The 25793-nt window shown below is 36.8% G+C and overlaps 1 protein-coding gene across 2 annotated transcripts in view; it reads right to left on the bottom strand.

The window, feature by feature from the left end:
- ca10a (carbonic anhydrase Xa) overlaps positions 1 to 25793 on the bottom strand; it is a 234415-nt gene that overhangs the window by 144274 nt on the left and 64348 nt on the right. The window lies entirely within an intron of this gene.

Below are 25793 nucleotides of genomic sequence, written 5' to 3'. Positions count from 1 at the left end.
AACAAGTGTAACCGAAAATACATTAAAAGGCAATTTCACACCAATACTAGAATTATCAATGCTCAGAAAAAAATAACTTGGCCATGTTACTATGAGCAAGAACTTTTAAATTTAGCTTGTGATAAAATCCTTCAGTATGAGAAAACAGGGAAGAGTGATTGATTGTTTCTCAGAGAAGTTAGCAGAAGAAAACACCAGGATTGATTGGTCTGACTTGTCCAAGGAAGAAGACACTATCCTACATAAAGATGCTTGGAATCTCCAAGGCCATGCAAAACATCTTAACACTAAAGCCTTAGTTCAGACAGTTTAGAGAGTTTTTATTCATATTATTCCCTTGCCTTCTAGTCAATCAATATTATTTCTGTAAAAAGCTCCTAGCATCTCAAACGTAGGTGCTATTTGCATGTAATTTCCTTTCCATTTTCATGTGTTTAAATTGAGTTAACTTGGGGGCTTTCCTCACATCAGTGCCATCTGCTGTTTATTAGGCTGTGTGTGCCTTCAAATGCATCTTGAAATAACGAGACTACACTCCTAAGTGAAGAAAGATATGCACTATGGTTGCTGTTAATGTAATGAGACCCACCCAGCTTGTGTAATAATGTACACTGCTAGTTGTAGACTGCAGCCAAATACTATTACAAAAATGCAAAAAAAAAACACTCTGAAAAAAAAATTTTTTGCCAGACACAATGCAATCTGCCACAAATGTAGGCATTTTTGCTGAGGAACAACAGCCAGCTGGCATTTTATTCCAAGTCAATAACCCTTCCTGTCTGAAGCAAATTACTCCATTTTGACATAATCCCCACTGAGAAAGCAATACATTAGAGTACTTTCCAGTCATCTCTTGTTTAAGGTATTATTGAATCTAATGCTAATACTTTGCAAAATATGGGCAAACACTCAAGTGCTAAATTATTCTGGAGAATGACAGGAAATTATCGGTTCAAATGGCAAGCAAGTGCTGGGAATCGATCCCTAATACGGGACCTTGTCGGATATGTACACATAATTATTTCCTATTGATAGATCCCCTAGCACATTTAGCTCGATGGCTGTATTTCTCAAGAGGGCAGATTTTTTACAGCCAATAATGTACAGCACCTAATCCTCAACCTTTCCATGCCCTGTAGTATTAAAACAGAAGGGAATGCATTACTGTTGAGCTACTGTATATACAGTATATTGCCTGTCTTGTAATTGACATTAAGCAGTTTCTCTTTTTCTTGTCACATTAGAGAGAAAATATAGAAATATTTATGGACTACATAGAGACACCCTTTGGAGTTCACAGCCCATTTTTATACACAAACTCATTAACAGCTTTGCCCAATTTTATAATACAGAGAAGTGGAATAAGCATTCCACGTGTATTTTGAAGGAACAAGGATTTTAAAATATTGATTTTCTTTGTTTTGTGTGACATTTGTTTCCATTGAGGCATGTCATTTTTTACCATCAAATCATAAAGTCTCTTCGGGGGGGGTACCAATTATTTAGTGTAACAGAGATTTTCCACAACCTTCTGACATCTTTAAAGGATTTAACCCATGTCACCTAAAACTGATCAAGCTGAAAAAAGACTTGGAGCAAATGTACTGCTGTAAAATACTGCATGAAGCTGTACTCTCAGTAAACACAAAGTAGATATTTCTCCTAGATGATCAGTCAAAGGTTTCAAGCAGTAGGATTCAGAAATAATTTTTGTGAGACTGAACAAGCAAATAATATGGCTGCAAGAAAAAAATATCCTACCTATGTCATGTCACCCCCATAATTCAACAAATAGCTATGTTTATATCATAACTCAAGTCAACTAAAATAGTGAGTAAGTGTACCAATTGTTATACTCATTACATTATACTCAGAAGTCTTCAAATACCACACACATACTTCTTCTTAGTTTAAAATACTTTCAGTATCTTAAGTGACTTAATTGTCCGAGATTCCTTCCTTGAACAGATGCCTTCAGATCAGGCCTTATAGTTTTCAATTTCTTTTTAGTCAATTAAACATCTGTGTCTTCCGCTAAATTTGAAATTGAATTACACGGTGAGATGAGACAGTAACAGTCTATGTACAATGCTACCACCACCAATAAGAAAAGTCTTCATAGAAAAGTGTTTAAATGTATATTTGAAGGAAAAAAAATAAACTATTCTGATTGTGTTGTGTTAACCTTTGGAGCATTACTTTGTTCATGCTGTGTTGTGCATCATTTCTATCAATGCAAATTGGCGCTCAAAGAAAAGAAAGATGAACAAGAAATATAATGACTAATTTAGTCACACAAATTTAGATATCAGTCTGTCTATAAACAATCTATGAATATGTTAAGAAATATAAATATATCCATTAACATATCCACTCTTTACATAAATTATATAAATTGTATATACTGCATACATTACATATCTGTAAGTAGATTTCAGGTTTTGTTATTAACTCCCAACTAATTTATAGTAGAAGTTAGTTATTACATTTATATTACTGTTACACTCTGAAGTAGGTAACAATGGAAGATGTCTAAGAATCTACAGTAGATACTGTGTAACACCTGGCAGTGTAAACTTTTCCAGCTTCGAATCAGAGGGGATTGTTGAGATGTATTGTAGGAGGTGCCTGTGGATGTAGGGGGGTCTGTCATCAAAATAAGCATAATGGTTTGCCTTAGTTAATTAAGTTCTGGGTAAATGATTAAGTGTTAATCAACAGTTCAGAAAGACACCATATAAGATCAGATCAAGAGAGAAGGAGGAAGAAAAAGAAAAACAGCAGACCACAAGAAAGAGAGGGGACAGGAGAAGAGTAAACCTGAATCTTGAGCCAGGTTGAGAGTCCCTACTTCAGAAAAGAATGACTGGAGCTAAGTATCTGAACCTTGTTAAGAGAGTTTGCTATTCTGTTGTTTTTAGGATATCTGATATCCTGTGTAAAGAACCCCTCAGTTAGAAACAGCCAGTCCTGCTCAGTGGGTGCATTTTAGAATAGGGAGATAGGCTCCAATTGGCATCTGGGTTTGCAGAGAGAGAGATTTAATCCTAAATTGTATTCTATTTAGTTAAGAAGGCAGCTAATGTTTTATTGTGGCCTCTATAGGTATTATTCAAGATTCAGATACTGTACTTCGCAGCAGTCTGGGATTTCCCTGGTGGTCTAAACATACTGTAAGACTTTGAAACACTAACCTTTTACACACAATAACTTGTGTGTTGTATGTTTATGTTGCATGTAGTGTAGTATGTGTCACTGTCAGTGCTGATAAATATTTGTTTAACTAAGGTTGCCTGAATTATTGCTCTTTTCACCAAAACAAAGAACTCACGTGCTTCTAATAATATGAACCACTCATGTATATTCTTGGAGAAATCATTCACAAGTAGGAGGTTATATTTATTTTATTATTGACTAATCTGCTTGTCAGTTCCTCATTTTCTCAATTTTCGTAACCAACTATTTTTAACATTGCTTTATGTCTTTATAGTGTGTCTGTGTGTACCAGCTGTGTACTTTGCATTTACCGCCAGATATAAAGGGGGACACTGATTTAAGTAAAACTGTTTCGCTCCCCTCTTTTATCAGATGCAAACTACAACAATCAAGTCATGAACAGGTACTATATATGCAGTAATTAATCCTACCCCATCTAATTAGAAGTGTCTGAAGCGTAAGCCACAGTTTAGGTTCATTAAGGTTCAAAAACTGAGCCTAGGGAGAGGCCAAAGAAGCTATGATATGCAAGCTATGCACATCAGTAAAGCATATCCATTCATTATTTATTCCTACAGATCTTTAAGCAAATGATCACATTAATGTCTCCAGGTACCCCCAAATGAAGCCTAAACACTTCACTCATTATTTAAATGCAGGGTTTTGAGATATAAAACTTTCAATATGCTGTCAAGAAAGGTAGATGCAGTGGTGTTGGTCTTCATGAAATCTTGACAATATTACTGAAAAATGCTTGTTCTCTGTTTGGTGATTTATTAGCAATGTGTTGAAAGGTTTATGTAACTTTCAGCTTTTTCCCTTTCTTTTTTTTAACCCAATAGAAAAACTAATGCAAGGGTAGGGTGTAAATAATTAATGTGTGAGGTAAATGATTGTGAGAATGAACTATTTGCCCAATACCTTCCATTTTTATAATTAAGGCACAGTCACTGTGCTGGTCAGCACATGTACATTTAGTTCTTGCAAAAACTTGGAAAGTTTTACTTTGAGGTTGAAAAAAGTGCTTATTTTTGTCTTGATTGTGTAGAAGAATATTATTACAAGGTGTCTTTAAGAATCTAGATACAACAGGCAACAGTTGGCTCATGTCAACATCTACAGTTTCAAAGCACGGGGATATTTGCTGAACAGTATGTAGGGGTCCGAGATTCAGTTATCAAAGGAATTGTAAATCTTACCTTCGTTTACCTTATTTAATTAAGTTCTAGGTAATGACTGAGTGTCAATCAACAGTCTAACAACAGAACATAAAACAGGCTCACAGAAGGGAGGAAGTAATGAGAAAAACACAGAAGAAGAGTGAGAAAGAGGCAGAGGAGGACAGCAGGGGAAAGCTCCTTGTCCAGATCAACTGGAAAGACTAGATTGGAGCTACTGTAAGTATTTAAACCTTGCTGCTCTGTTGTTGATAGGAACTATGATTTCCTGTGTAAAGAATTCCCCTTTAAAATGGCCTCTCCTTGTTAGCTTGTGCATTTTGAGAATAGGGAGATAAGTTCCCAATGATTTTGTAGCATCAGTGTTTACAGAGGGCGATTTAACCACAGGTCATATTCTGTTTGGTTTAGAGGGCAGATTTATCTCCTTGATGGTCTTTTTAGGCATTATATAAGCAATTGAAATGTGATCCCTATAAAAAATGTATTTTAAAGTCTGTATTTTTACAGAGGCTTTTTCTACTTGTAACATACAGTAACTTTTGTCACTGCACAAAATAGCAAATTCTGAGGATTTTCACTCTATGATTGTAATTACCATCAGGTTGTACTCTTTCCTTCCTCGGGACACTACTGCTTAATCTTACTTGGGTTCTTTCTGATAAAGCGCTGTAATAACTTCAGTAATAAAGCATATCAAAGCAGAAACAAAAGAACAGCAAGAAATACTAAATTAACTCTCAAGCTTCTCTTGTAGCATAATACAGGACTAAAATATTTAAACAGTAAAACAGAAAAGAAATGTAAAACGCTAATCAATTCTTTGCTCTGCAGATACCACATACTGTACAGGCACAAACACTAAGCAATCGGTAATGTTAAGAATGAATAGAAAACTGCTTAATGCTCAGTAATTCACCAACACCATTAATCAGAGTTATTTCTTATTTATTATCCATTCATTGTCAGTAACTTCTTTATCATTATGAGGTTGTGGTGAGCCAGAGCCTATCTCAGTAAGCACATGGCACAAGCTCGGAATACACCCTGGATGGGATATTAATCCTTTTCAAGGGAATAACACTGAAGTGAAACAATTTTAAAATGATAGTTAAACAATTGCTGAGCTGATCATGGAAAGATGAATACCTAATTACTGATTTTGAAAGAGATCTTTGAAAAAAAAATGTTTTATTCTTAACAGCTGAGTTCATTAACTTGTGATAGCAATCAAAACAGGCTAGTGCCTCATATAGTATTCACTTAACAGACACATAATTATAGCTACAATTACTGGATATTATTCCAGCTTTTGATCTAATTTCTCCATTAAGACTAAACGGATGATAAAATGCTATGGCACAAGAAACAATTAAGATGCCAATAACAACCCATTTTAAGAATTTATCAATGACAAATAAGGTTGAAAGAAGTGATGAAAAGAAGACAAGAACTAATGATTAATGGAAGTAGCTGGAATTCTACTGGCATGTGTTGAGCTGTCATCAGCTGTAAGTGAGAGTTGAACAGTTTTCATGGTATAACAGACCCTAACATTACAGGGTCCACTGCTCCTTCAGCACATCAGATGATGCTTCTGCTTCTATCCTTTAATGTGCAACTGATCATAACACCTTGGTTTGATATACCTCATTAGTTCAACCCAGTAACAGAACAATAAACATGTCACTCACATTAACTCTTTCTGTCATTTGTTAATGATCAGGATTATACAACCCGACAGGTGACTTCAGCCACTTTGCTGAATAACAACAGGTGCAAGGCAGGCACAGAATTGAAGGATCTATTATCAAAATTGCAGTAGAAAAATGAACATGGATATGTTTTATACAGTTTGGCAATGAGCCTTATGGTTTCAATATCCTTCTTTTCCAATGATGCATTATTGTTTTTGGTGATTGGGAGTAACTTGCTCTATGTTAACAATCACTTCAATATTGAGTGTGACAAATCACACAGACTGAATTTTTGCTTGAAGGCTTATCTATTTGATGAACTTATATGACCATTTGGCATCAATTGAGCACAGGTCATAATGTCATAATCAGTAATGTCTGATATTCTGATTATAAAACAGAAAATAGATTAAATAACATGCAGTATCCACCTCCTTCTGTCCATTTTATTCATATTCACTAGTCCTTATTAAAGTAAAATTTCCCTGGTGTGGCCAATGTTCCCTGGTGCCTGCCTTGCACCTGTTGCTATTAGATAAAGTGATTAGAAAATGCATAGATTGATGGTTTGCATTTAATGTATTTCTTTAAAACAGCTGGGTAGCTCCAGGTAAGTTTTCATTTACCAAGGGAGTATACCCCTCTTGTTAATAGGAGGGGCAGTGCGGTGGCTCTGTGCCTAAGGATCTGCAACTGGAAGGTTGCCGGTTCGTAACCCGCTGCTGGCAGAGGAATCCTACTCCATCGGGCCCCTAAGCAAGCCCTTAACCCCAACTGCTCCAGGGGTGCCATATAAATGGCTGACCCTGCACTCTGACCCTAAGCTTATCTGTGTGTCTCAAGAAGAGCAAGTTGGGGTCTGTGAAAAGACGAGTTCCTAATACAAGAAATTGCATATGGCCAATAAAGTGATCTTATTGTATCTAACAATCCACACAACAGTGAGCTATACCATTTACCTTTCTATCACTTCAGTTGTCACACCTGCATCAAAGTGTGAATCATTGCCCGCTCAGCATCAAACTTTTTACTTCATTTTCAAATCATTCTCTTTCCAAAAGTCATTAAGCAGCCTTCATCTGGGCCATACCTGTCAGCAGGGAAATCTGCTTTCCTCAATAGGCCATGGAATTAAAAAATAAGTACATTTCTAAACACTAAAGTGAAAATCACCGAAACACCACAAAAATAAATATGCAAAAGAAATAACATCGGATGCACAGCACGATTCAAGGTCTCTGCTTTCAACTCAGCCTTATTCAGATGCTCATGGGCTTTGCCAGCACTCCCTGCATCCACTTTGGAAAAAAATGTGGTAGAAATGGTTCAAAACCTTTCGATAGTGCAGGACTCCTATTGCATGCAAACTTCCCTAATGTGTCAATACAAGCAAACACTTCTCTTGGATACGCCAACACAGAATTCAAATGATGCTCAACAGAACATGACTGCAAAGCCCTGAAAGAGCTGTGCTGGTTTTCGGAATCAGTGAGATTCTGATTCTTAGATACAGTATACTTCTCACAGGTGAGCAATATCTGTAAATACTCTGCCGTAAATAAAATAGTTTATCAGACATTTCTAAATATAATACAACTGGCACATAATACCAGCAGGAAATAAGAAAAATGGCAAATGTAACATGGAAATGCATGGAAGAGTGTTTTTTAGGGATCATAGAGAAGAAAAGCAACGTTTTTCATTTCCAAGATGGCAACATTGTTCTTCATAGTGTCTGCCTCCATGTAAGAGTAGTGGAAAAAACATTTCTGAGCAGGGACAACATCCCAAGGGATAGCAGAACATACTGTAAGTAGTTTAATTATATAACAGGGAGCTATGCAGGATTTAAAAAATAAAATAGCAAAGGTGATGAACAAGCACAAAAGTATTTTTTCAGTGGGGGAGGGGAGTGCATTAGATATTTAATACTATGCTGTAATAAACTTTAGAATATGATTTTATTACTTAAATGACATCAGGCTCTATGTCATAGACAACGCTCAGTTGAGATTGGTTAATGTCACTAAGCGTCTGTGACTGGGTTTCCCTGCGCAGTGGCACACAATTGGCAGAATGCCACATCGGTAGGATTGGGATTAGTTAGCCAGGGTCCTTTCAGCTCTCAACATCTCCTGGGAGCTGCTGGATGTCTGCAGGCCTGGAGTACCATCAGGGAGAGGAGCACCACTCTTCCAGTTTAAATTCCCTCTCATGCCAGGAGCCACAAAGCCAAAGATGAATGGCTCTCACAGGCGGATGTGTTGGAGGATGCCTTCAGGTCCTGATTCTCCCTCTACAGTACAGAACTCATACACTTGTGCCAAACCTTAAACAACGCATGATTATATCAAAATTATACTACGCAAATCTGGAACTGACAATTCCAAATTATTTTAAAAAGCCATGAAATGATTGCCAACATTCTCCTCAAAACAAGCAAACATTCATTGGATACCTAGTTTGAATCTGAATTTGAATCTGATAATTTATGCAGAGGCACTGAGGGTATGTAAAACCTTCAGGCAGGGTTTAAATATACAGTATATGTATTTGCAGCATGTAAGCATGTAGGTGAGAGCAGACAGTAACTCTGTTGTTAGGCAATGTGGAGTGCATACATTATCAGCTCAGTATTTTATATTAAGTGACTGGCTAGAATCTGCTTTCATGCCTTTTGTTAACAGGTGCTAAAAAAACACCATTCCTAATACAAATCCCAAAAATGAACATCTCCAGAGTTGGCACTGTTGATTCACTAGGCTGATAGTTTTCAAAACTGCAATCAAATACTTTGTCATTTCAGTTGCAATTGAAATACATTGGAACACACAAAAGAAGACTCACATACAGAAACCTTGTAAGTCTTGTAGGCTCATTTTTTATAACGCTGAGCAAAAAATAAAGGGCGTGGGAGGAACAGACTGATTCACTCAGAAATCTTAGTCTGCTCCTGGCTCGCCTTCAGGTGTTTTCTGATTAGTGATGGCACTAAGTGTGAATTCAGATCAAAATAAATCAAAGCTTTGAATAAAACAAGATGATAAGAAATGTTATAAATGAGAGGAGACCATCCAGCCCCTCTAGTTGACTAGATTCTACTACTACTAAACTCTAGTCGTATATTAGACCTGTGCTCTTTGGAATAACAGTAGAAGGCAAATATTCTTATTGACTTCTGGAAGTAGGATAAATATTGTGTTTTCGTTTTTTTCTTCCAGAAAGGGTAATCCAGTTTCTGTGATTTTGGTTTTGGTGGTATTTCTGGTACTATCTAATAAATACAAGAACTAGAAATATACAGTAGCTGATAAGGAACTAGAAAGTGCATACAGTATGCTCATCTGCAAAAAGGGGTCTCCTGACATATGGTACAGTACATTGCCACTGCTACTTATTTGCCACTTATACTGTAGCTGACCACCTGCACATGTAATTACATAAATAAGAGATTTTCTGAAGGGGAAGATCTTGCTTTTGAGCAGTGGCATAGGGGAATATGTGTAACTGACATTTACATAACCCAAAACTGCAAGCTGACAATTTTTTGCAGAGCCAGTAAAAGTGTTAACTTATGATGACCAAGGAGTTATTTCACTTTGTTATTTTATAAACTGAAAAAAAGTGACCTATGTTAAACTGGAAGGCTTAGAATACATCTTATCATTCTATAAACTGGTAAAAAAAGATTGTTAAATAATGAAGAGAAACCCTGGAGACAGGTCTGGCACATTGTGTGATATAGAAACATGCACAGCACAGCAATGGAATCTACAGTAAGTGTGATTCTGAACATAACACTTACTAGTGGTTAACTACATAAAAATAATTTTGAGTGAAAATTCAGATTTCTTTCAGTACACATAATCAAGAACCAAAAACGAATATATCCAGTGTTTATTAGCTATTCTCTGGGAGCAAAAATCCCAGCCAGCAATCAGATTAAGTTACAGGTAGTTGTTTTGTACATACAAGTAATAATAGAGACAACAAACTAACATCATCACCAAGAAAATCACAGCAGTTTTTCTCCATCAATCCTAGAGAATGAGTGGGCATGAATGAATAATGTAAATATCTGACCTATGGCCTTTTCCACTGAAGTATTTTGTTAAAGGACAGTTTTCTACCATGACAATGCCAACCTGTTGGAAACTCACCGGCTCAAGACTTGACCTTGCTGGGCTGCCAACCTCTGAACCACTGCAAGCTCAACATTGATCTTAGCCTTTTCTATTTGTCATTACCACATGCTTCACATACATGGTGATTTATGCATGAAACAATTAACATCACAGACAAACACAAACAAAGGTAGAGGAGAACATTCAAGGCCATGCCTTGACTGCTTCTCAGTGCTTATTTCAAAATGAAACTTAAAGACTTACTTATTGAGAACCAGAAGCAGTGCACAGGGATATTGATTTATTCTGTATTTTGAATTCACAAATTAAAAATGTGTAATTAACATGAACTGCTATAATCACCTAATGTAAGAAGAGCTGCTTCTTGAGCATGGAACATGTCTTTTTTTTTTTCAAACTGTCTTTAGGCATTTGGAGTCTGACCACGCTTGTATATGCTAGAAGCTACCCTGAGGGCCATTTTGATCATGGGTATGTGAAATTCATGCAATAAAGCTGGATAAAAATCGAAATAAATCTAAATACAAGGAATATGCCATACAACTATTCCATACAAGTTAAGTATCCTTTCAGGTTTTCATGATTTGTGTGTGTCTGATGCGAGTCAGATTCATTTATGAATAGTACTGTATGGCATTTAAAAAAAAACTTTTTTTATTTACACTATTTCTTCACTTGCATAAAATGTCTTCCTGTCTCAAAATTTGGATATGAATGAAAACAGTATATTTCGGGGCAAGCTGTATTCCTGGCAAGCTGGGCGATCTTAAAAACAAACAGTGACCGGAACAACACTGTCCTTTTCACCCTGCTAACCACCATTTTAGTGCATTATTTGTACTTCCTGCGTTTCTTTTCCTGAACCTGGCAAATAAATAGCAGTGGTTCAGTCAGGTCTATCTGGCTTGTCTTGATCTCACTGTCATCTTTTTACTGGCAAGCTGACACAGAAATGAGCAAGGCTGTGACTACTCACAATAACTGTATAAATCTAGGAATTTTCCTACTCCTAGACACCTCAATCCCCTCTGGCACAGCAGCGGAAACCTGCCCCTTCTGGGGTTTGAACTTTCACTTTCTCAGCTGCTGTTCCAACTGTCGTGAGATCCGTCTTTCAGGAACAATGCTAAATCTGTGTGGATTGGATTTCTGTTTGCCACAGTATTCTTGACCTACCCTACAGCAACATACTGTATCTCCAAGTGGTTGGTTTGTCATTTGCACCTGGCAGAGGGTTAAAGCTTCAGTTAAATGGACCCTAGTTTTGACTAGCCACGTGCCTCTGAGGCCTGCATCAGTGCTCTACCTTACACCTTGTCCATGCCATTAGTGATGTGAAGCTTGCAGTGTAAAAGAAGGCTGACAGTGCAAAATTCAGGAACAGCATATGTGTAACAGGGATCATGAACTGAGCAATTTATACTTTTTTGAGTGTAAAACTCTCAGAGCCAGAGGACCTGGTCTTCTTGTGTAGCTGGATTATCCACTGACTAGGGACTTGTGTATTCTCAGAGCACATGAGTGACTGGGGTCAAATCCTTTTAGGGGCAGAGAGACCTGCACATATCACATGTATGAGTGCTGATTGTGATGCAGGGGAGTTCAACACTAAATAACAAACAGATACGGATCATCAGGAGATGAATAATTGGTAAATTTGACTTAAAATAAAGAAATCTACATAAGATTTTGAGGAAACTAGATTTCTGACAAAAGAAAATGTCTTAGGACTGAATTTTTAGATTAGAAGGCAAATTGCTGGTATTGCAGTGAACCTTAAATTAAATTGGTAGCAGTATAATGAACGTGCCTGTTGTGTACACAAAATTTACTGATAACATTCTCAACACAAAAATAAGAAAGAGCAGGACTTTACAATTCAAACATCCCCAAAAATCCAGCTATCATTGTTTATCAAAGACAAAATGCAACAATTATAATCCATAGAAATATTATCAGTAGAGAAAGAAACTACTTTAAAAACTTAACAGAAAGCTACATTGTGAATCAACTGCAATGTACCACTTGTTTCTAAATTGTAAAACTCCATTACCCACCACTGCTTAATTAAATAGGTTTAATATTTCATGATGCTTTATTTATAGTTATTTGTAATTGAATGAAGTGAATGAACACAACTGAACAGAGACCATGAAGTACAACAGCAGAGGCTACCATTCCACTGTCCACTGAATCCCCCTTAAAAACGAATGTTGAGCTGACCCTGAAATCATAATACACTCTCTTACAGGCAGGATACACACTCTTACAGAATACAAAGGACATTTCTGCGGCTGTAGAATCTGAATGGTTCGAGGACATTGTGCAAGATTCTTTTGGTTATGACATGTCTGTTGCTGAGGGACTCTTTGTCAGTTGAATGGTCAAAGGATAATTAATAATTTGACTGACTGGCAGACTGAATATGAGAGATTTGAATTGTGCTGTGCCTCCTGGCAATCCTTACTAAAGTTAGCTGCCCTTTTAACTTCTTACATCTTTATTTAATCCTGTGTTTAGGGCAATGAAATTCACAATAGGAAGCTTGATGAACGACCTCACATAAATGTTCTATTCCCTGACCAAAGACTTTTCTTTTAAATGACAATAAATATGTGGGAGAAAAGACACAATGCACTATGGACCTTGAATTGTCAGACCTTCAATTTTTATGTGTTCAGTTGATGAAGACAAATGTAAGTGATCTACAGTAGGAGTGGGATCTGTCATCACGCAGTTTTGTTTCTGGTTTATTTTGGTCAGAGCTGTAATCCAACAAGACAGGAACTCTTAAGGCTCTACATTTCTAAATAAAAGCACTTTAAATTAAAGGCTACTGTAAACCTAGCTCTGTGGGTTTATTATCTTAAAAGCTACCTTCATCAGATAGAGATTTGGTCATTTTTTTATGAAATGTAAAAGATAAGCTCTATCTTTTACAAGAAATAAGATAAGACTTTTATTAGGTTAAAACATTTTAGGACCAAGTTTTAGTCATTTTTCTGTGGAAAGGCAAAAAAAAGTTATCTTAAATAATCTTAATTGCATTTTTTTAAATTCCCATTTCTTGGCAGCATGGTGGTAAAGGGGCTCTGTGTTCAATTTTGGACCTGGTACACTATCCCTATGGAGTTTTTAAGTTATCCGTGCGTTGGCATGGGTTTCCTCCAGGTGCTCCAGTTTCCACCCATGGTACAAAGACATAGTGGTAAGTTAACTAGCTTCTGGGAAAATTGTCCCTGGTGAGCATGTTTGTGTCTGCACTGTCATGCTGTTCAGGTAGCACCCTGCCTTGCGGCTGTTGCTTGCTTGTGCTCCTCCTCTCCCATGATCTTAGATTGGATAAAGCAGTGATAAAATGGATGGATGGAATTTCCCCTTTCACTTATTGCTCTTTGTTGAAGGTCCAATGTAGGAGGGTGGCAAGATTATGGCCTTGGCTCTTTGGCTCTTAACCCAAGCAGAGAAAATTTTAGATTTCATACTACAGTAGAGGATGTGAGAACCTCTTATCCCAGGATGTCATGTGGTACAAGACAGCTGAAAAACTGGTTTCCTGTTCCATGTACGGCTCAGGTAGCATTTTTAATTTGTTATTGTAAGCTATTTGTTCACCTTCTGTTTCAGTCCTTCCTACTTTCCATTCCTCTCTATATTATTCCATTTCTGCCACTTTTTCTGCTCATTGTTGGTGGTTTGAACATAAAGTCTACATAAAATTCACTTAACATGTCTTAACATGGAGTAGATTGGCTTCAGTCAGATGTACAAAAGACAACATGGCATTCATTGATGAATAAAGCACACTGCACCAGTGTTCTTTTGTTAAAGAAGATAGTAAATTAATCTCTCTACTGTCCCCATTTTCCCCCTAAATGTCCTCCAAGAGCACAATTCATGTTTATGACACAGATCATGTCTTTCCAGAAGAAAAATTATTACACAAATGGACCAGAGGAGCACACAAAGCTGGTTTCTCTAGACTAGTTTATTGATTGTTGCTGAATACCTCATTCTCCAGGCAACATTGCTCACAGGTACAGTAAGACACCTTTGATTATGCCAACAACAACTAAGAGATTCAAATTACTCAAGCAAGGCACAGTTGTATTTTTCACTGCCCTTGCATTAATTAAAACAATGTCTTTTTAAAAATTGTATGTATGTAGTAACTTAATCAATTAATTCTGTCAGTTTTTACTCAACACACATACTAAATACTGAGGTCCAGACATTTTTATGAAATTTCATGACTTTAGCTCATTAGTTTTTTCATCAGACCTGTTTGTGCAGTAGTTAAAATTTAAATCATATTATGCACTGGATGAAGACATGTTGTCTCAAAATGCATAGCTGTTTTTTTGTTTGGTTTCTGCTTGGCATTTCAAGTTAACTTTAAGAAATAATATGAACAAATTACAGATACTGTAAGCCACAATACTTGTCTATATGAAGCTGAATTTAGAAGTGATAAGGTAAGTGTACCACAGGAACAAATGTTATTCCATGCTGGCCATCTTTTCTTTTAGCATTATGTATGCACCCAATGAAGTAATCATCTGTTGAAGTAAAACTTTCAACATTTTGATTGTGCATCAGTAAAACGTCCCCCAAAGAAAAGACGAGTTTTCTGCTCATGGGAGTACAATGACATAAAACAAAGCTCATACTTCACTAGTGTTGTACAGCACAGGGGCTTTACGGGATGCTCTTAGGGCCTGTTTTGGTCTTTTACTACTTGAAGGGCTAATATAAAGTGTTTCATTGCCTTGGAGAAATCTTGACTCAACATGACACCCACAGCTACAAAACATTTGAAGGTCACACGGCTGGCAAAAGCACTGTCAATCATCCTACCTTCCTGCTCTTTCTCTTTTTGAAAGCAAACATCTAGAACCAACGTAGATAAAAGGACAATCCACACTCTCACGGTGACAGAATATGGTATTTCCTTTCATACTGCTCTTTACTGTGAACTGCTTTATCTAAAGCAAAATGTACAATGCACTGTGTGCATCCATTATTCCATTATAACTAAGTTGTGATTTGAAGTAGATTCTCATGGAACAAGTCCTTTCTTCAGACAAATGTGGATGCATTTTAAAGATAGGATATTATGAAAAACTGAAGCATTCCCACAGATGCGTGTTCTGTACAGTGCTACATTTTAAGTGAAAACGGACATGGAGACCTCTAAAATGCTGTTCTTAATTGTAAAAAACAAAAAAGCAGTTGCTTATGCTTTGCGTGACCAAAATAAGACAGCATGTTAGTATTTCTCTTTGGGTGGTTTGATGGGCTGCAATCAATTGTCTGTAGTGGGAGACAACTGAAGTGAACTGAAGTCCCTCTACGGGGGATCATGCAGTCAACAGTACTAGACTGATGAAGCCAATAAACTCTGAATCACATGACTCGTTTGTAGAAGGAAAGAGCACTGTGACTGAGTGAGAGTCGATGACAGAAAAGTATTGAAGCTCAGTGTTGTTGGTGCTTTTGTGATGCAACAAAACATTAAGTGTTTAAGTTCTTCAGTATTCATGTACTGTTAAAAATGATTATATAACACAATTCACTATAACCCCTTGAACTCTGCATAAAGACATAAAAAAGAAAAGTGAAGTGCTTAAATACACTTGCTTGAGTTTAACCACATAAATATAATTTCAATAATGAAAGACACTTAAGCTTTTTGGTTTAAAAAACAGATGTTTGCTGAAATACTTTATGTGTTAAAGATCTTAATAAGTACTGAAGTAACCAGGTAAATACATTACTTCAGGATGGGTGATAAAATAAAGGCTCTTAAGGACTCTAAAGGCAGGTTACAAGGGAGCGTATTTAAAAATGAAAATTCTTTAGACACAGAGTCACAAACATTTGGAACAAACTGCCTAGTCATATTTTTTGAAGTTATCACCCTGTAATTCTTTAATATGCAGGCTAAATGTTATCCTCTGATCAACAATCTACTAATACGATTCAAATAAGCAAAAAGGGTCAAATGTTATTCTCTTGTTTCCAGCCTTTCTTAAGTACAGTACACAGCCTTTGCTCTAGTTGTCAACTGTTGACTGCTGTGGCAGTAAGGCAAACTGCCGGCACAGAGCAACGTCACACAGTGCATTTCATGGGCTTTATTAAACAACAGAACTCTTTAAAAGAAAATGTAATTTCATCACTCCACATAATGTAATTTAAATTTCATGACAAGATGATTTAACTGTTTAGTCTTCTCCCCTTCATGTTTTTCTTGAAAATACTGCAACTTTGTTAAGATTTCTTCTGAAACCATTCACAGGGGACTTATTCCTTAATAATTTCTAGTGCGGCATTAATGAAACCAATAAACTGTAGTGCTGGTGCGTGAATAAGTGATTTGAAATGTGATTTTTTTATTTTTTTCTTTATGCCAAAATATAATGGAAAATGAGGTTTTAATATGGTTCCAGATGTAACACACTTGCCATATATTTTCCCAGAACTATATTTAGCATTCTAATATAGACGATGTAAATGTCAATCAGTGCCACTAAAGACTTGAAATTCCTTTTGATTGACAACTGCCACACGATCCGTGTCAACAGCAATGAAGTACTGATCTACTAATGAGGTGAATAAATATTCACATTTCTGAAGCCTGTGAATGCTGGCTTCTCTGGTAATTGGCTTTAAATCAGTACAAGGCTATTCTCACCAGCCAGTTACAGAGTGCTCCTAAGAGGAAACAACACTTTCAGAACTGGAGACATTTCCAGACACAAGGCATTGCAGGAAGAACAGGAAGTCTTTCTTCAGAACCAAGGACGATGCATTCATGATATGAGCACACAAAGCTGAGAGGTCAGTGCAGTGAAGACTTGCATCAGACTCCATTAAGAACAGATGAATGTTAATACCCTTATTCAACTCACGTTTTAATATAAAAAATGTCCTTCATACAAGTGTGGTCCTGGGTAAATGTTCATGTCATTTAAAGATTAAAGGAAATATCACAAAATAAGAAACAAAATACAAATTTAGGGAGAGGACAGAGCACCTCAAGAACAAAAAACCTTAGCTCCCTAATTAAGTGGTTACAATGTAAAAAGAGTTACCTTATTGATGGGAGTGCTTTATGTATTTATCTACCTGTGATTCATATACAGTAGCAATAATTAGTCCTTGCTTCTGTAATTACCCAGTTACTGTGTGACAAGTAATAATATTCCCTTCAACTCACTCTAGAAAAATAATGTCGGTAACAATGATAATACTTTTTGATGAACAAAAATACTACTGTGTGTTCACTCTATCATTTGTCTCAGACTAGCATGCATTAAGGATATAGATACCTGTACACGATCAGCCTGAATATTATTCATAGGGAAAAATGGCAAGACATGGCAAACAATATGATTTATTTTATTATCAATTTCACTGTAACACAAAAATGGTAGCAATCAAAAAAGGATAATCTTATGAGATTTGAACAAGATCTATATTATTTGAAAAATATACTAAAGTTTTGCAGGAGCAGAGGTTATTTCTTTTCCAAGGACTGTATTGCTACTGTATGCATTCATTCTTATTTATATCACCCATTTTCTTTAACCAGATAATTTACAATCAACAAGAAGTATCCAGAGAATACACACTATTTGTACTGGTGACAGCCAACTGTATATTTATGTACTGTACCATCATTTATGTAGACACATAAATACAGTATTCCTGTAATTTACATATAAAATATACTGTATTTGAACACTCCGGCTTATACTAGGAGATTAGAGAATGTCAACATGTTTGAAGCTTTATGTTATTTATATTTCTTTCTACACTGTGAGAATGATTTTGTCTTCTTAAATCAAATTTAAAATTAGGGTTTTTTGTTAGACTGCATTTTCTGTTGTCTGGAGGGCAAGATTACTGGCAAGGAAACCCACACGCAATGTAAAAATTCCTTCAAACCTGTAAACTGTCTGGTTGGATTCCTGTAGCTTTTTAAAGGATGTGAACACCAAAATAGCCTTCAGCCGTACATTTCTAGTGAGTTACTGATAATGCTTCAAATTAATATTTGAATCAAAAAGTGAATAGCACCACTGAAATGTTAATTAAATGATGCACATCATTGTTTAATCTTGGAACTGTCATTCACTTTAACATACAAAAGCTGTAAAACCAAGTATTCTCAGTTAAAATCTGAAAGTGTAATTTAAAATCTATCTAAAAATATTCATTCACTAGAAAAGTTAACAACCACTTGCTAGGATGAACAATCCTTCTGTACATTGAAAAGCAATATCACAGTCAAGAAACACAGTTTACCATATGGTAATCAGGATAAAGAAGCCAACATTTATGTTCGCATTTATAAGAAAACATTCAAGACAAGTTTACCTGGGAACTGCTGAGACCATACACTACATAGAACAACAAACTCAAAGTATAGATGGACTTATATATAATGCATAATAAGTATCCTTCCGAATATATGCTGAATCATTGCAGACTGGTAATTCATAACAAAATGCACTTGTTTGTTGTTTTTTACTGGAAATCTATATTCTTTTCATGTGCCGTGACCAAGCTGACAGGATTTCAGAACAGGTCTGATTAGTTTGCGGTATGCATTTTAACCTTCATGCTCATGCTGTCACAGCTTAAACTGGCAAAACAAAACAAAAAAAACTTCCTCTTTGAAGACAGCATTTCAATACCAGAAGCAGAGTATGGAGGATCTGACACTGCTAAATGTCAGCAACAACATAATTGCCTCTTCAGGCTCCCATAGACTTAACCATTACATTCCTTTAAAGCTAGAGTGGATAACGAGAAGGCCACAAGTGTCAGATTTTGTTTAAAATGTATAAATACAGCAATTAATCCAATAGGATGCACATGAAAATTGTAAAAGTTGTTTTGCCTGCGACAGAACAATAAACAGCACATTTTATGACACGTCAAATTCAAAGCTTTACAAACTTCGAAAGAAGTGTGCATAAAAGTGTAAAGTGAGCTTGTCATGATGATCACACTTCTTTGGACTCTAAAGAACAGCCTCTTCTTTTTAGAGGTGTATCCAAGCAGAAAGCTGAGTGTCTGTGCTCACCTTGCCAGAGGGATGTGACTACAGAAGCTCAAGTGAAAGGTATATGTGAGGATGAATCAGAGCTGTGAGGACTGAACAACTGCCTCTCCAGCAGAACCTCCCTGGCCCCACTCGCAATGGACAGATCAATAGAGGGGTATTCTCATTTCATCCCTTTTTGCATATGAAACAGAATTTTCTTGAGCACATTTCCAAAAATAAAAATAAATGGGTTTATCACCACAATACTCAAGAGCATACAAATCCTTCACTTCAGGGGTCCAGTCTTTTGCAACTGTGATACATTGACACTCAGATCTGTGATACACCCGCTTACAGTATGTTCCAAACGTGCTCTGACTTGACCCAGCCACTGTACAGACCCAAATAGAAAAACAGACTGATTACCAAATATCCCACTTATGAAATTATGGCATTAAAATCCAATAAATACACAACAGAAAAAAAAAGATTTCTATCAGTCCACCAAGTGGTTGGCATCACTGCAATCCCTACATGAATGCACAGGTACTCTTAAATGCGAATTGTTCCTCTTCCCTTTTAGTTTGAACAGCTCTTTGAACAATAAATGTTCTACTATATACAAGTATGAGATAACTAGGACAATTATCATAATTAACACAAATAAAGTATGACAGGAGCAGTAAGGTAGAGCAGTTTTGATACACATTTGATAACTTTAATTGACAAGATGCTTGAAAATATACATTAAGCATCCCTGTCCATTAAAGAAAAGCATCTAGCAAATGTTATGCTATTACTTGACAAGAAAAGTGGGGGAAAAACAACATGCATGACTCTCATGGGGAATCATAATTCTTTCTCTCCATATGTCTAAACTGCTTTGCAAATCTGGCGTCAGACTGTTCTGGTACATCTGTCACAAGCATTGGTGGGATTGTTAATCAATGTATATCATACTGGATTAAAGTAGCAAATACTTTATTAACAATTGTGTATATACACACTCAAAAGCTCCACTTAAAAGTCAATCTGAAGATATTTTTATATTGCATTTTATTTAATTATATTAATTGAATTTATGTTTTTGTTTTAGAATACAGAGTATTAGCCATGTCGGAAAAGATGCCAATTCAGAGAAAATCTCAGAATCTTCAAACTCATGTCTTCAAAATATGTTAAAAAACCCCAGCAATTTCTCAAAGCAAAAGTGATGTTAAACATTCACAAAAATAATCATTCCTCTGCATTTAAATAGCTATGACATACTCTATGTTATTCTGACGATTTCCCCAGGTTATTCAAAAGATTCGACCATTCATATATTGATTCACAGTATACAATATTATTTCAAACGTGTTGTATTATGTGATGGAAAATGCAAATGGAATTTTTTTTATTTGAAAGATTCAGTTGTATGCCTACACCTGAAGCTAGCTACTATACTTCCTCTATTACTGCCACAGTTTTCTGGGGAGTTGGAAAAGTATAATCAGTAGCATGTCCAATAAGCAACAGAATGTCAAATCCATCAAGCACAAAGAATGCACAGGCAATCTGTCTTTACTATGTAGTTTCCTTGCCTGCAAGGAAACAAGTGAGATATACTGCTGACATTATTATCTGAACAACACTGACATTTACTCCTACAGTATATAACAGATCCATTATGCTTAAAAGCTTATGAAATCATAGATTTTTCAATTTCATGTGTTATACTATGTAATATTATAAAGAGCATTGTAGCTTGATCTCCTCAGATCACAGAAGGCTGGGTCTTGTCAGTACAGGGAAAAGAGACCTCAATGGAAAATCATGTTGTTGCTTCTGTTATTTACAAATTAATACTCCAGCATGGCGACCATGGTGTAGGATGATGCCCTAAAATGAGGTTTGACTTCTTCATCATTAAAAATTCCATGGTTTTGTAAGTAAGTATAGGAATGTTAGGCCATTTGTCTGAGTTATATTGTACTTTTGTCACAAAGCGTCTTTCAGGACCCTATGCAGACAGCACAATACGGAAGGGAGTGAGAAAATAGATAGGGGCTAGAAGAAGAACAGGGGGCGTGTCCAAGGTGTGCTGGTGCTCGGGGGGGCGTGGGGAGGGGGGTGTCCAGGGCAAACAAGTCCAAGGGAGTCCGTTTGAATATCCTGGGTAAGCCAATCTCCAAAGCAGGGTGATCCATCCTGACACAGACGAACGAAGTTAAAAGCCGGAGCGGAATCCGGCGAAGGGTCGGGGGAAATAAAAGGGGGTTACGGGGCCAGGCGCTCCCAGTCCCAGACCCTGATATGGTCAGGATGCAGTTGTGAAGTCTATGCCGTCAAGTTGGTCCTGGACTCGCGGGTTGGTGGGCTTCCGGGCATCCATCTCCCCATGCTGAGCCCATAAGCAGGAACGCCTGGCTTTTATAGGACGGGGGCAGGAACCGGAGGCAGGTGCAGGAGATGGAGAAATAACGAGGAGTGGCTGGAGCGTCCTTAAGACGAGGGGTTTACATTGGTTTTTGTAGTCTAGCTTTCCAAAAGTTCTCCTCAATTGAATGAATGCTTTGGGATTAATTGAAACTAACTATACCAAAAATTCCTAATAACAGATATTTTAGTAAAGATAACACGTCTGAAAAATGCACAATTTTCACTCAATACTGTTTTCTTTAAAAAAATATATTTTGAAAAATGCATTGCTTCAGAACATTAGACACAATTGCGTGCAAATAGCTAAAAATGCAATGGTACAGTGTAACCTGTGAATAGCAGATATTGTTTCCCATAAAGTCATAATGTGCCATTCTGTGTTATTTCAACTGAAGTAGATGTTCTCTCTCTAACTCTTTTATTAACTCTTTGAGAATTGATGTACACCCATATAAAGATTCCAGACATATGTTACAGCTACAGGACTGAAGGATGAATTTTTTAAGGTTCTGAAAGATTTTGTGTTTTGTGACATATGTTACTATTGTGAATTATTGTGACAAAACACAACTAACAAAATCTTTCAGAACCTTAAAAAATTTGGCACGTCAGACTTAGATTATCTGTGCCAAAAGACAGGAATGCTACATTTCTAGCACTTTGTATAGTTGGTCTGCTTTTTTAACCACACATCCCATTGTCCCTAAAATATTAAATATGAACTATTTGATGTCTGCCTACCCCCTTGTACACATCAATGCCAGCTGTGAATCTGCTTTCAATTTCCACTTTTTAAACCAGGCAATTTAACATCAATTGTCAAAACTCAGAACAACAAAACTATATTCAGTGTTAACTTCTAATGTGCTTTTGTACAATTTATTCCACTTGCTGTTTTAATGATAAATTATATTAAATTTAGATTTATGTAGTGACAAACTATGAGACCTATTGTAGGGTAGAGTTATTTTATGGCTACAGCATTGCTACTGCATCTCAAAGAGGAAGAAAAGATTTATATGGCAGATTATTATAGTAAAACATTGGCGGTGATGAAGACAAAGAAGAAAATGAAGAAAAAGCATCCTAATAATATTTAATACCAACAGATACCAGATCTATTAAAGAATACTCAATAGCTCTCAATAAAACTGACATCTGAAGGCAAATAACTGAATTATGTATGAAGGGCTGATTATTTAATAATATTATACTCCTTGCTGTGGAATTAGCTGTGCTTTATTAACATCCAGTATGCATTGTATCAGATTAGACAATATTTAGCAGCGGTCACAGACGTACAGCATAAATATATGTAAACACACCCACACAAACACAAAAACAAAGTAAGATGCAGATCAGGAATTAGCAAATGAAGACATCCTGAACTTTCTGTGCTGGATTAATATATAATAGTACAGAACATTTGTGGAATACTGTGTTTTAGAAGCAATACTTTGGGTGTAGTCTGAGCCACTAACAAGAAATGGCTGCTTAAAATATGATCCACATGAATGTGGACTGTTTTTCAAAGAAAAAAAATTAGATCAACAAAATATCTTATACTGTATATACAGTATATATATTCAGTACTCTTTAAAAATGTCTTCATATCTTTGACCAAATACTTAACAATTGCTTCGGCTGTGATATGCAAGATAAAAAGCCCCATTTTGAGCATTCCACTGCAGAGATAAAAAACCTGCAAATATAAAGGTAGCAGTGATATAGACAGGGATTTTAGCATGTAATTCATATCCAAATTCTGTAGTGGGGAAAATAGGATTTCTATTACTGTTCACAAACTATTATTTGGTTGCTGCACAATAATAGCGGGACTAGTTTACAATCTCCAAATATAGATATGATCATTTTTAATCCACTCTGTGATCCTGACAACAGCACAGGAAGGATGAGCACTATGTGCACTGCCCTCCTGTTGGCACCCCACCTACCATTTTTCACATCTGAGAGTCCCACCGTAGGCATAGTTAACATCTGCATGATCAATGTTGTGGCTTTCACTTTCAACTCTGCAAGCTCACTCACGGACACCCAGCACGCTAGAGGAATAAACTGCTGTATGGGAAGTTGGGGGTGCCCAGGCTGACTCAAGGCCACACAACCACTGCAGGCATTATTCTGCTCCAACACTCTTGCAATCCCAGTCATGGTCAGATGATGATGCAACCTGGACTTGAACCTGTAATGTCTCTAGACAATGAGAATTAAGCTGCTCAGTGAAAGTGTACTTTTACTTTAGGCACCACGATGGAACCCCTTGGTGCATTTTTTATTTCCGCAGCTATGCAACTTATAAATCATTTATACAAGAATAAAATAAAATAGTTTCTATTTTAAGCATTTCAAAAGAGAGTGGAAAGTTAATTCATCCAAAATAAGGCCTGGATTTTAACTCAGTAATATGAATCCAGTTTCAAGAGTAACACTGCAGTGTTTTCATACAGTATTAGAACTTCTTTTTGCTCTAAATAATAGCTAGGAGCAAGGAATTTTCTTTTAGCTCAAAATGAATATTAAAACGATTGATCAATACGCTCTTGGGTGGCTAGACCAGTAATGACGCTCACCTAGAGCTCAAGCTGAGCTCTAAGATGCAGTCATTGTCTGACTGTGAAAAGGATTCCCCGAGCAGTAGCATAAGACTGGTTCAGCATCAGCAATGATGGGTTTTGAATTAATCAACCAGGGTTCCCTCAGTCCTTGGCAAAAAGTGGTTTGTGTACTTTCCCAGGAGCCTGCAGGCTTGCACTGACATCCTTGAGGGACACACTGATCTTCCAATTGGTGACTTCCCTCACGTCCACTGGAGCTTAGCACACAGCCCGTTACCATCTAATTGGTTAAATAGGTGAGTGGGAGGAGCATACCTGCTCTTTCTGATTATCTCCATGTACTGTACAGTAGGTACAAGAGTGAGTGCTGTGAGCAAAAACATAAACAAACAACTGGCAATTCCAAACTAGATGGGTATAATAATAATTACTTACACTTATATAGTGCTTTTCTAGACACTCTTCTCAAAGCACTTTACATGAAATGGGGACTCCCCGCCACCACCACCACCAATATGCAGCATCCACCTGGATGATGCAATGGCAGCCACAGTGCGCCTGAATGCTCATTACACATCAGCTATCAGTAGGGAGGAGAACAGAGTAATGAAGCCAGTTCATAGATGGGGATTATTAGGAGGCCATGATTGGTAAGGGCCAATGGAAAATTTGGCAAGGCACTGGGATTATACCCCTACTTTTTTCAAGAAACGCCCTGGGATTTTTAATGACCACAGGAGTCAGAACCTCAGTTTTACGTCTCATCCGAAGGACGGCGCCTTTTTACAGTATAGTGTCCCCGTCACTATACTGGGGCATTAGGACCCACATAGACCGCAGGGTGAGCGCCCCCTGCTGGCCCCACTAATGCCAGTTAGCCAGTTGCCAGTTGTGAGTTGTAGGGTGATATGGCTGCTGGGTATGAAAATGAAACACAAAAAAACTGTTAAAAGATTCCAAAAATGATTAGATTTTAGATGTTGACACTGTAGCACAGTGGTTAGCATTGTACCTCACAGGGCTGGACTCTGGGTTCCTGGGTTCAATTCCTGGGGTCCTATCTGCATGGAGTTTGTATGTTTTCAATGTGTTCATGTGGGTTTCCTCTGGGCACTCTTGCTTCCTCCCACAATCCAAAGACATACACATAGGTAAGTTAATTGGCTTCTGGGAAAGTTGGCTCTGGTGTGAGTGTGTGTGTGTTTCAGTCAGTGTGTGCCCTGAGACGGACACGCATTCTATCCAGGGTGTAGCCTGAATTGTGCCTATGGCTTGCAGGGATAGGCTCCACCATGGATTGAATAAAACAATAAGAGAATGGATGGATTAGATATTTTTATACAGAATTATTTATATATACAGAACTTTATAAAATTGTGAGCAGTAAAGGATCAGTGGATTTTTTTATGATATCTTATTGAGTATACAGAAATTTAAAATAACAAATATTTCCTATTTTCATTCATTTCTATACTATCTTTCATAATACTCCTTGTGAGAAT

The sequence above is a fragment of the Lepisosteus oculatus genome, chromosome 9 (assembly GCF_040954835.1).
Source record: "Lepisosteus oculatus isolate fLepOcu1 chromosome 9, fLepOcu1.hap2, whole genome shotgun sequence".
Lineage (NCBI taxonomy): Eukaryota > Metazoa > Chordata > Actinopteri > Semionotiformes > Lepisosteidae > Lepisosteus > Lepisosteus oculatus.
This window is presented reverse-complemented; position numbering and strand designations above follow the sequence as displayed.